Below are 12,881 nucleotides of genomic sequence, written 5' to 3'. Positions count from 1 at the left end.
CACACACACACACACACACACACACACACACACACACACACACACACGTATACACGCATACACACACATACACGCATACAACTGCCAGTGTGTGCAGCTGCTTCACCAGCTCCCTCCACCACTTAGATATCCATGGGCCGTTGTTCCAGGAGAACAGTGAGGGGGTCGGGTGAGCACCCCAGGCCCTGCCATTGGTATAGCCTTAGCAGCCGAGTGGTCACGGGGCAGGGTTGTACTTTTCACTATGTCTGACGGAGCTTTCTCAGCTTAACGGGCCCTTCCTGGTGCCAGAACCACTCCAGACGGCTCTCTGGTGGACTACAAGACAGCTTCTAATGCAGTGACTGGGTGGGGGGACGCATGGCGGAGGGAGGGGAGGGGAGGTCCCAGTGCCCCGGCTTCTGTCCTATAATAAAAGGACAGGCTGCTGAGGGCCTCACAGGCTTAAACCTGCAACAAGAAGCTCCTGTGGAAGTAGAGGACAGACGTTCGAAGCCCAAGTCCACGCCAAGCCCTCACATGCGACAGGCAGCTCCTACGTGCTTGCTACCAAGAATTCTGCGCAGCTGTCTTGCTTCCGGTACCCAGGGGGAAGTTGACTTGGGCAAACTTTTATTTGCCTAAGAAGAAAGCAATGAGAAATATGCATGCCAGTTTATTAAAAGTGTGAATGGGCTCAATCAGTGGGACACGGGCTGATACTTTTTTAAAATTTTCCTTTCTCAGCAGTTAAATGTGGGTTCATATGGAAAGAAGGTAAAATTTGATGACTGGCGTACGAGCCGCTTAGGACATCCAGTTTGCCCCAGACTTTGGTCTAGTCCAGCCCTTCTTAAACAGAGTCCTCTCCGTGAGTGTGTGCGGCTGTTGGGGTAGGGGCCAAGGGAAGCAGGTGAAAACAAGGAAGGTTAGTGTGGAAAAGAGAAAAATGTTGTAAAGCATGCTGGAGGATTGGGGCTCACGGGCCAAATCAGTATGACTGCAGTTGTTTTTAGTACTGGCTGCTATATACTACTATTTCCCTCAAAGTTGCCCACTCAGGAGACTAGACGCAATGAAAGCTGGAGGAGCTCAGGCCAGTTTCTTAGGCTCCCCGGGAATGTCTTGGTTTTCAGGATTGCTCCCTGTTCGGCATTCATTATCCAGCAGGGTCCAAGGGGAAGCCTCAGCACCGCATACAGGTTTAGCAGAGGGACTGGATTCCCACTTCCAGCTCAGGACACATGGGTCTGTGTACCATGGCTACGATTAATAATGTTATTAGGTCTAAAAGTAAGATTGTGACTCTGAAGCCGTCAGGGAGAGATCATGCCTCGGTTTTACAGGTGCCTTGTAGATTTCCACATGGGAGATGCCTGCGAACTGTAAGCCTGGGGATAAGATTTTATCGATCTGGGTGGTGATGGCTGCATTCCTTTACACCCAGCACTCGGGAAACAGAGGCAGGTGGATCTCTGAGTTCAAGGCCAGCTTGGTCTACAGAGAGAGTTCCAGGAGAGCCAGGGCTACACAGAGAAACCCCGTCTTGAAAACAACAAGCAAACAGGATTTTATTTTGTGACTTGGCTGTGCATTATTTCGTTCATCTGTGGGCGTTAAGTTCCGCCTTTAGTGAAAGGATGATGGACACTGACTGCTCTTCTAGGGTTGCTAAAAGGACAGTGACTGCTTTTTATCACCTGTAATTTTCGTATGCCATCTTCCAACCAGGCAGTGAGCCCTGTAGTGAGATCCTACCTGACTAACGAAGGAGCAGACTCTAAGGAGTGCCAACGCCCAAAGCTATATCACAGACAAGTAACAGGAGCTAGAGGGGCCAGACACAAGTCTTAACTACAGTCACATCATCTGCAAGTGCCCTGAATGCTCACGCTGTTTTCCAAGAATTCTGTAAAGAAATGGACCTATCAGGTCAGGCCACTATAATGGTGACTTTCAGAAGGCCTATGGCACTGGTTAGCCTTGTCATACTTTTTGGTTGTTGTTCATTCGATTTTTTTAGGTGGTGCTATGGTTTGAACCTAGAGCCTTGTGCTAGGCAAGCACTCTCTCACAGAGTCACATTCTTACCCTCCCCCTTTTTTTCAAAAATTATTTTTTTCTGTTTGTTTTTGGAGACTAGGCCTCTATAGTTCAGGCTGGCCTTATACTGGCAGAGGATGGCCTTGAACTTCTGATCTTCCATTTCCAAAGCTCTGGCACTTTGGGGCACTGGGGATAGAACCCAGGACTTACGTGTTAGGAGAACACCCTCCCAACTCTGCCACGTGCTCAGTACCCACCCAGCTCCTGTTAAATTCTTATAGTAAGCTTTGAGACCACTCACTAAATGATCTTCCTCATGTAGGGGAGGAACCTAAATGGAAAACAAAACAAAACAAAACAAAAAAAACAAAACAAAACAAAACAACAATTTGTTTGCTCAGAGGAGCGGTAAGCTAGACATGGTAATTGGTGTGTGCAGCCTGTCACTCGGGAGGCTGTCGTAGGAGGATTGCTGTGCGTTTAAGGCCAGCCTGGGATGTAGTCTGAAAGCCCATCTAAATTATGCAGCCCCCAGCCCCCCAAAAATGTACAAAAGAAAGAGAGAAAGAGAAAGGAGTGCAGAGATGGCAACAAGCTTAGCAGAGGATGTCTGGGATGACTCAGTTTCCACACAGAACACTCACTCTCCATAGGGAGAATTCCTTCCAGGATCATCTAGGACATGCTGTGTCCACTGAGAAAACTGGTTGTCTGTATGGTGCATGACTGTCCTGGTAGGAATCTCTCTGTAACTAGGGCTGTTGCCCTACCACCCCGTCTTCAAAGTAAGACTAGAAGCTGAGATCTTCAGGTAATAAAAACCCCTGTGTGGGCCTCAGGTGAAGCCATAGCTCAAAAGGGGACCAAAAAAAAAAAAAAAAAAAAACAAAAACCATAAAATTCAGTCCTGCATATTTCCATTGGCATTCATCAGGAAGGATGTGTAAAAAGATGAGAACCTTGAGCAAGTGTGGCCAGCGGTGGTTTCCTCTACCTGGTTCTATGTGCAGACACTAGGCGTGCATTTGGTTTGGTGTCTAAGGAGGACAGCGTCCATTTTGCTTGAGTATGGTGAGAGTGTTATGTCTCTTCAGTTTTCCTGATGTCTTTGAAGGGCTATTCATTTCTCACTGGGCTGGCTATAAAACAGATAAGTCAAATGTCAAGGCTGCCTTGTCCTGACAGCTATGATGGGGGCTGGAGAACACCCCGGCTGCCCTGGTTAAAGGAAGAAAGCTTACTGGCCCAGAGGCCACAGAGAGCCTCAGCGGCATCCTCTGTAGTGCTCAGGACTCCTCTGGCATGGAGGCTGAAATAACCTTTAAGACATTAGTGGTTCTAGACCATCTTGGAGGCAAACTGAGTCACTGGTTAGCTTTGCAGCGTTTCGCTTCTGTTGCCACGCATGCCCTCGATTCGAACATTTTTACACGAGAGCTCCTGTGATGATGACCTCCACTTCTGGGTGCCCTTAGCTTGGCCTAGGTATTAGGGATAAAACTGGTGTCATGAGGTTAAACAGCTTTTGTGTCGTGGCTCTTGCTGGCGGCCTTCCCACCTGGTCAGCTTTAGGTGCTTTGACACTGTGTTTTAGGGGGCAAAGACCAAGGTAGTGCCCCCTGAAGGCCCACTCCCTCCCGCTTCCACCTATTCTCCGAACTCAGAGCCACTATACTCCCATGCACAGGCCATGCTGGCTTCTCTCTGAGATAGGTTCTTTTGCTGTTGCCCTAGTAACAGATTTATTAAACCAAGTTCCAGCCCCGGATGTGTGTTCCTGGTGAGGTAATGTCTGTCGCATCCAGCATTTCTCTCCTTCTCACTCCCACTCCCTCTCCTCAGTCCTTCTGTCCCTCACACTCAGCCTGCTGTCCTGTCCCATCCCTGGCCTGAGTGCCCACTCACTTTGGTGGGGCTTTCTCAGCCTTAGGAATTCCTCCTTGGCCAATTCCCCATTCAACTGGCTTTCGAAGCTCCTCACAATTGCTCCAAACGATAACCCACCGCATAGCAGTGTTTTAAGGAGAGCAAGTCATTGCTGAAGAGGACGGTTGGGGGTTAGTCGATAGAAATTAGAAGAGAGAATCCCCCGGCTTACTGACACAGGTAGTGTGAAGCTGAAGCATATACATTTTATCCACAGTGTTTCTCGCCGCCCAGCATCTGAGAGCTGGATTCTTCGCTTAGGTTTCACTTTCCTCAAGTACAAACTGGAGAGTATGCTGGTGAGTTCCTTCCCCTGAGTTTCTTCCCTCAGTTAGAAAAGCTCGTCCAGTGTTGAGTTAGGGTTGTAGAGACTGCTCACAGTACAGCACCTGATGCACAAGTGTGAGGATCTGAATTCAGATCCTCAGGACCCGTGGGAAAAGCTGTGAGCAGCTGCACACATCTGAGACCTCAGCACTAGATAAAGTGGACTGGGGCCGGAACAGATGTGCCCCACTGGGGTTCTGGAACTCCCTGCAGTTTGTCTGTCTGTCTGTCCAGTGTAGGTGAGATGGTGAGTCCCAGATTTACCGAGGGATCCTGCCTCAAAAAATAAAGTCGAGACAGGGAGGTTCAGGGCTCCAAGGAAACTATCAAAAAAGGACTTAGAATCTCTAATCCCCCATATACCAGAACCCCAGGAACACAGGCTGCAAAGACCAGGGGTTTCCATTCTCTCCTCTTCACACAGCAGCCTATGGAACCTTGTAGAGACTAGGGGATCTGAGAACGTCACCTTTCAACTCAGCACAGCTGTGCCAGCAACCCACCCCACAAGTACCCTTTGTTGTTTTTGTTTTCTATTATTTAATTTTCATGCATGTTACATGATGGTTTTGTTCTCTCTTTCTCTCTCTCTTGCTCTCTCTTTTGTATATTGCCCAGTTTGATTTTAGGGCCATTGCTTCTCCACCGATTTCCTGTAATTAATTCTTTACTATACTCTACACCACATCTTATATACCTGTCTCCTATTCTTGTATCTTTTCTCCTTTTTCCTTTACCCTCTCCACTTTTCTTTCAATTGTAAGCCTCCAAAAATGAAACACACTCTAAAATCTGTGGGCGGCCCTAACAGTATCCCAACTGTCCCCTTCCAGATGTCTTGCCCACATTTATTTATTTATTTATCTATTTATTTATTTATTCATTCATTCATTCATTCATTCATTTATTTTCAAGCCCATCTAATACTTAACCTTTATCCTTACCCACTCTACTTCCCTCCTACTCTCTTACTAAAATCTTGGTTTACCCCATATGTGGTTGTTTATCCTCCAGCGTTTATTGACATTAAGCAGGGCACTATTACCCATCAACGACTAGAGCATTTGCAGAGAGGTGATAGCAAGCCGCTGTGGTTGCTCTCTCAGTTAACATCCCACTCAGAGAATAATCTAGAGCTCATACCAAACACTCTGGGCTCCAGACTGAGAAATTACTTTATCAATTCTATGCTCATCCAAGTCCCATTTGAACACTGCAAATACTTCAACTGAAGGAATATAGCTGATTAAAAAATAAACCAAGCAACAAAATAACACCAGTTGCATAAATAACAACATAAGAAACATGAAAAAACAAGACAGCACAATTCTTCCAAAAACTATTAACCTTAAAAGAATGGCATCTAGTGAGAGTTCAGATGACATCTCAGAGAAGTCACAATAGCGATTGTAAGTATGTGCAAAGACACAGACAGCTGAACAAGATAAAGAAGGTGATGGGAGTTACATGAAAGAAGGCTTCAACAAAGAGATGGAAATACTGAAGAAAAACCACCCTGAGATTCTGGAAATAAAAAGCACAGTCCTCCAAATAAAAAGCTGTGGCAGGTCTCATCTGTAGAGTCAAGGAGAGGACAGAGTGTCTGAGCTTGAAGATGAAGTGGAGGAATTAGACAATCCCACAAGGACAAAGATAAAGTAATGTTACCAACATGACACACCCTGAGAAAACCAAATTTACAGGTTATGGGCATAGTAGAAGAATCTCTAAAGGAAAAGAAAAAAAAATTCCTTTTGGTCTTTCAAAACTGGGTTTCTCTGTAGCCCTGGCTGTGCCAGACTCACTTTGTAGACCAGGCTGGCTTCGACTCTAGAGATCCACCTGCCTCTGCCTTTGCCTCTGCCTTTGCCTCTGCCTCTGCTGTGATTAAATGCATGCTCCACTGTGCCCAGTTTTTTGTTGTTTGTTTTTTCAAAAAACATTTTTAAAGGTATCATAAAAATTTCTCAAAATTAGGAAAAGAGATGTCAATCCAAATACAAGACATTTAGGACACTACATAGGAAAATCAGAAAAGAATTTTATATTCTAATTAAACATTACATATACAGGATAAATTGTATTGAAAATGACAATGGGGAAACATGAAGTCACATATAAAACTGGTATCATCAGAGCAACACCACATCATTCAACCGAAACATTAAAAGCTGGAAGGACCTGGAATGATGTGTTTCAGTCCATTGAAAGGTAACAACTGTCAGTCTTTAATACTGTACCCAGTAAAGCTGTATGTCATAGTGGGAGGAAAAAAATAAAAACTTTCCATGATAAAAATAGACTGAAATTTATGAGCACTAAGCCAGTTCTACAGAAGATACTCAAAGGAATCACACAGACTGGAGGAAAAATAAATTTACCCGTGAAGCCACAGAAAGAAAGAAACCACGTTGGAATGATAGAAAAAGAGGGGAACTCCCTACACAATAAATGAACAAAATGGCAGGAGTCAGTACAAAACTTTCAATAATAACTCTGAATATTAATAGTCTCAGTTCTCCCAACAAATTGCGCAGTCTAGAAGACTGTATAAAGAAATCAGAAACAGTCCATTTGCTGCCCCCAAGAAATGTGCCTTACCACTAGAGACAGACACTGTCCTAGGGTGATAGAATGGACAATGACAAGCGAGTGGTCCTAGGAAACAAACAGGTGTCACTGTTCTAATAGCTGACAAATAGGCTTCAAACTAAAACTAGTGAGAAAGGTAGCCACTTCATGTTGATTAAGGGAACAAACCCATCAAGAGGACATTAGGAAGCATATTTGCCCCAAACACAAATATTGCTAGATCTAAAGTCACAAATTAACCCCAGCAAAAATACAGTGCGTGGCTTCAATACTCCCACCATTGGGTAGGTCATCCCAACACTAATTAAATGGAAATGTCTGAATTAAGTTATATCATTGATTCAAATGGGCTTAAGAGACATCTACAGAATGTTCCATACAAACACTGTAGAATACAATTTTTTCCTAGCAGCCCATGAACTTTCTTTAAAATGGATCATATGTTAGTACATGAAACGTGACTTATCAAATATAGGAAAATAAAAATAAGTTCTTGTATTCTATCTGACCATAATGGGATAAGACTACAAATCAGTAACAAGAAAAACCCCCAAACCCCAAAGGATACACAGTCATGAACGTTAAACGACATAGTAGTGAATTCCTGGATTCTTGAAGAAATCAAGAAGGGAATAAAAACATTTTCCTAGAATCAAGTGAAAATGAAAACAAAACACATCAAATCCTATGGAACACAATAAAAGCAGTTCAAGGGGCGGGGCGTGTTTATAACCCTAAGTGCTTAACATTAAGAAATCCGAGATAAGCTGAGCGAGGTGGTACACCTTTAATCCCAGGACTTGAGAGGTGGAAGCAGGTGGATTTCTGAGTTTGAGGATAGCTTGGTCTAAAGACTGAGTCTGAGTATAAGCCTGAGCTACCCAGAGAACCTGTCTCAAAAAACAAAATAGAGAGAGAGAGAGAGAGAGAGAGAGAGAGAGAGGAGGGAGAACCATTTTTCTTTGGGGTTGTGCAGGTTGCCCATGCTTCCATGGACGGCCCCAGACCCATATACCTATGGACAGTACTGACTGGACTCGGGGGTTATTAAAAACAAGATGGAAGTGAACATGAAGTTGGAAAGGGTGTGTTGGGATCAGACAAGAGGAAGAGGGGAATGAGGTGTGAATGAAATCAAATACATTGTATATACATATGAAATTCCCGAAGAATAGATGATATATTCAAAATGAGGTGGATCACAGTCGAGGAAGGGACCTGAGGTGGCCCTCTGGCCCCACAAACACACACACAGAGTAAGCACCTGCTTATACATGCACACATCCATGTGAACTCGGGCACACACAGCATATTCCTTACAGGAAAAAGTAAATAAACACGTACATAAATAAATCTTGCCTTAGCATCTTCGCACAAGGAATGTTGGTTGTGATGATGGTGGTGGAGACAGAGGGCGGAGGAGGTGTGAGGAATGGAATTGAGACTGGTGGGTGGGCAGGTGGAGAATACAGGTGCAGAAGAAATGAGTTTAAGGGTAGATAATGACTTTGTTTTGGGGCTTCCTGCATTTGACACGCCATCGCTCACTTTTATTGACTCCCCGAGTGCCAGGCGCCGCATACGCTATCTTTGATATAATTTCCCCACTAGCTTCTCGAAGGAAGGGTTATTAATGCCCATTAAGGTTGGGGAACTCGCCTACGGTTACTGAGAGTCTCAGATCTGGGAGTCCTGAGTGGTAGCACATCTTCTTGCTCTTTGCATGGTCTCCTTGGTATCCTTTTTTTCTTTTTCTTTTTCTTCCAACATAATATTTTTATTGATTCTTTGGGAATTTCACATTGTGTACCCCACCCACACCCGTTTCCTAGTCCTTCCGTGTTTGCTTCCCCAAAATAAAATAAAAACACCAAATCAAGTAAAAAAACACAAAACCCCACAATTCCCATTTGTGTTATCTATATACTCAATATAGCATGGTCAAACCTCAGTGGCCTTCCCCTTAAATAGAACGGAGCCTTTCCCTTCTGGCACCCTTGCCAGAAGCCATCAATTGTGGAGAGCTAACTTCTGCATTCTTATCACACTTGTTGAGAGATCTCTTTGGTGGCTTCCTGTTTAGGCTATTACTTTTGCTGGAGGTGGGGTGGGGTGGAGTGGAGAGGGTGTAGGGGTTGTTACAGAAACCTTACATCCCCCTTTCTTTCAACTCTGTGTCTGCAATTGGTATCACTGCAAAAGTAGCTTCCTTGCTCTTCACAGTCAGCGGGAGCACAGATTGTGGGCTTTGGCATGGTTTCTGGCAATAGCACAGACCACGAACATGGTCCTAGGCCACAGTTGTCCCATGGGCCCAGAAAAGACTCTTGGGGGCAGCCTGGACCTTGGACATTACCATGGCCTTAGGTGGCAACTCAGGCCAATCACACCAGCCTGGGCCTTCCAGCCTTTGTGATCTGCTGTGTCTCCCATTCAGCCTCTCTCCACAGAGCACATACAGCTCTGCTTTTTATCTTTTCCACCCCCCCCCCATCACATATTTGTTTATCATAGTGGCTTCTGCCACCTGCTTTGCAAAGGTGGGGTGCCTCCATGGTACCTTAAAAAAGAATATCGTGTATTTATTCTTTGGTAATTTTATACATATCATAACGCACCTCCGATTCCTCCTTTCCACTCCCTCTCAGCATTCCTGTTTCCCCGCCTCCTCCCACCCCCGAGCTCCTGCCTCCTCCTTCCCTCCCGCCCCTACTCCCTCCTCCTCCTCCTCACTTCATGTTCTCTCCTTTTGTCAATAACCCACCAGACAAAGGGACTCCTTTTGCCACAAAAGTCCTTCCCACCTTGGCTGCCCGAGTTAGTGGCTCAGACCACACCCCTCACTCTGTGTTCTTGCCTTACCTCAGATCTCCCCTGCATCAGATTTTTAGTTTTGAAATAAAAACAAAAAACTTCTGTGAATCTCAGTTACTCTTTTCTCTGAACCACTTATGCAGCACAGAACCGTAGGTATCAAGAGATGGAGTTCACTGAGGGCGAGGCCATTTGCCACTTAGTACTCACGCGTGTTGGTCTAGGTAGAGGCTTGTGTTGGATGCACTGTGATTATTGGCTGAATGGATGATTGAGCGCACACGCTGCTGTAAATTTGACAGCCTTTCACCTTTTCTTGAGTCTAGAGAGAATTTTCTTTTTCAATTGCCCTACAATCTTGGTAACTTTGTGTGTGTGTGCTCTTTTATGCCTCAATCCTCCCCACCCTTTTTGGTTTTCAAAACAGTGTTTCTCTGTGTAGCCTTGGCTGTCTTGGACTTGCTTTGTAGACCAAGCTGGTCTTGAACTCAGAGATCCACATGCCTCTGTCTCCCTGAGTGCTGGAATTACAGGTGTATGCCACCACGTCTAGGTGTGTCTTTCTTTTTCTTTCTTTCTTTCTTTCTTTCTTTCTTTCTTTCTTTCTTTCTTTCTCTCTCTCTCTCTCTCTCTTTCTTTCTTTCCTTTCTTTCTTTTTCGAAAAGGCCTCACTATACATCCTAGATTAATCTCTCAAATCTGGGATCCTCCTTCCTCGGGCTTTTAAGTGCTGGGGCTATCATGCCCAGCTTAGGGATGGCTTTTGAAAAAATGCTTTAGGGGTTATTCATGGCCCGGGAGTAGATCTGGGTCATGATATTGGTGTTAGGTGGTAGGAACATGCCGGAGTGAAAGATGATGAGGTGAGAGGGTCAGAAAGCAGCCTAAGGTTGCCTTTTCTCCGGGAATGGAGAGTGGCTAAGATAGCTGGTAGTCAAGGGCCTAGGGAATGGTGAGTTTTTAGCTGCCATTTCCTGTTCTCTGAACAACAGCGTTCCAACATAACAAACTCTATGTGTGTGTGTGTGTGTGTGTGTGTGTGTGTGTGTTTTCTCGCCTATCACTGCGGGTACTTATGAATATCCCGAATATGGATTGCAATGACATTTTACTATGCTTTACCTATAAAAATATATGTCTAATAAAAAAAAAAAAAAACACCTTGTTCCCTCTGTAGATAAACAGGTGAGCTGTCTGCTTGAGCTCAGCATTCTGAGATAACTAAGGTAGTTGCCATAGAGAGAGAGAGAGCAACACATTAAAATGTATCATACTTTCTGTGTTTAGGAAATTCATTTAATTAAATATTCGGAGCCACCAGATCTACCTAGACCCAGATACCTATTCATCTGTGGCTGTAAGGAGAAGAAAAGCTTTCCCCAGGCAAGCTCCTGGATACCTCCACGCTTCTGCTCAGGCTTCAGAGGATCACTGTTGTCATGTTTACCGATGCTAGCCCATCTGCCAAGGCTCCACTACTGGAGGCCCTTTTGAATTTGGACCTTCCTTCTCAACCTCATTGTTTAGCTACAAAGGTGATTGATTGCTGCTCTGATCTTGTTAATTATCCTTCACTGTTCTCTTTCTGTAGACTCTGTTGGCTCTACATGTTTCTAATTATAAGGCCCACTTAAAGCTATCTAGTTCAGATGCCAGGTCTTTTTGAAGTTTTCTAACCAGAACTACCTTAAGCTTTCTTAAACTGTTTGTTTTCATAAAAATTCTCACCACGGTGTGTTATCGGCATAAATCTCTCTCATTAGAGCATACTCTCCTTAAGGTTCAGCTACCTTTTAAAAATTTAATAGTTATTTACTCTGCCTGGCTCATATGACTCTTTACATTTCTTGAGATTTTTTTTATTTTGATTTTACGTGTATGGGTGTTTTGCCTGCATTTATGTCTGTGTACCGAATGTGTGCCAGACAGGGACATTGAATACTCTGGAACTGGAGTTACAGACAGCTGTTAGCCACCACATAGGTGCTGGGGATCAAACCTAGGTTGTCTGGAAGAGCAGTTAGTGCTGTCAATCACCAAACCATCCCCCAAGCCTCACTCACGTAGTTCTTACATCGCTCCTGTTGAAAGAAGTTAAGTTAATCACATAGAAACACAACGGTACACATACGTCAAAGTGACTTATTGGTCGTCTGCATATCTGTACGAGTATGTAGGTGGTATATGTGTGTGTGTGGGGAGATGCCCACCCATGTTCACATGTAGAGACCAGAGAAGGGCGTAGCCTGTTCTGGTCTATCACTTGCTGCCTCTTCCCTGGCTTTCTTCTTCCCCAGAGACCGGGAGTTAAGGGGTGTATTGGTTTGCTTTTTCTTGCTGAGGTAGACATCATGACCAAGAGCAACTCAGGGAAGGCAGGGCTTTACTTCAGCTTGCATTTCCGTGGTGAGTCATTGAAAGAAGCCAGGTCAGGAGCTTAAGGCAGGAGCTGAGGCAGAGCTTAAGGCAGGAGTTGTTGAAGAATGCTTTGCTCACCCATGGCTTGCTCAGCTTTTTGTTTTTCTTATGCAAGCCACAGTGGGCGGGACCCTCTTACATTAGTCTCTAATCAGGAGGACACCCCACAGATTTGTCTATAGAGCAGTTCTGTTGAGGCATTTTCTCAAATGAGGTTCCTTCTTCCTAGCTTGTGTCTCTTTGTCAAGAAGCTAACCAGAGAGCACGAGATCATTGGGTTGGCTTTAAAGTGTGGATGGGAGATGTAGACGGAGAGAGCACGGAACTGTGAAACTGAGAACTGAGTTTTAGTGTCAGGGCTTTTTGAAAGCTCGATGAGCAATCTTGGGAAAGGGCTTTGCTTCCTGCTTCCTGCCTGTGGAACAAGACATCTATAGATCTTGGGTTCTGCGGAGCCAGGCAGGACAAGCAGCGAGGCAGGACGGTCGCTGCGGCTCTACCTCCCGTTGGAAAGGCACATTCTGGCTCTCCTTTCCAAAGGGCCTTGTTCAAGCTAATGACCCATGAGGATGAGACTGGTGCAATCTGGAACTGGCCTTCAGGAGGTCATGAAGAAACCAGGGAACATTAGCCAGGGGACGGTCATGCTCTCAGCTTCCCTGGGAAGGGATTGGAAAGGTGCCCTTCCAAAGAAGAGATATTGTCACTGGAGCCCAGCAGAGTAGTGTGGTAATATGGCCTCGGGAGGAAGAGAGAAGAATCAAAGGAAACAAACACCA

This window comes from Psammomys obesus, unplaced genomic scaffold, assembly GCF_907164565.1.
Source record: "Psammomys obesus unplaced genomic scaffold, mPsaObe1.curated_primary_1811, whole genome shotgun sequence".
NCBI lineage: Eukaryota > Metazoa > Chordata > Mammalia > Rodentia > Muridae > Psammomys > Psammomys obesus.
This window is presented reverse-complemented; position numbering follows the sequence as displayed.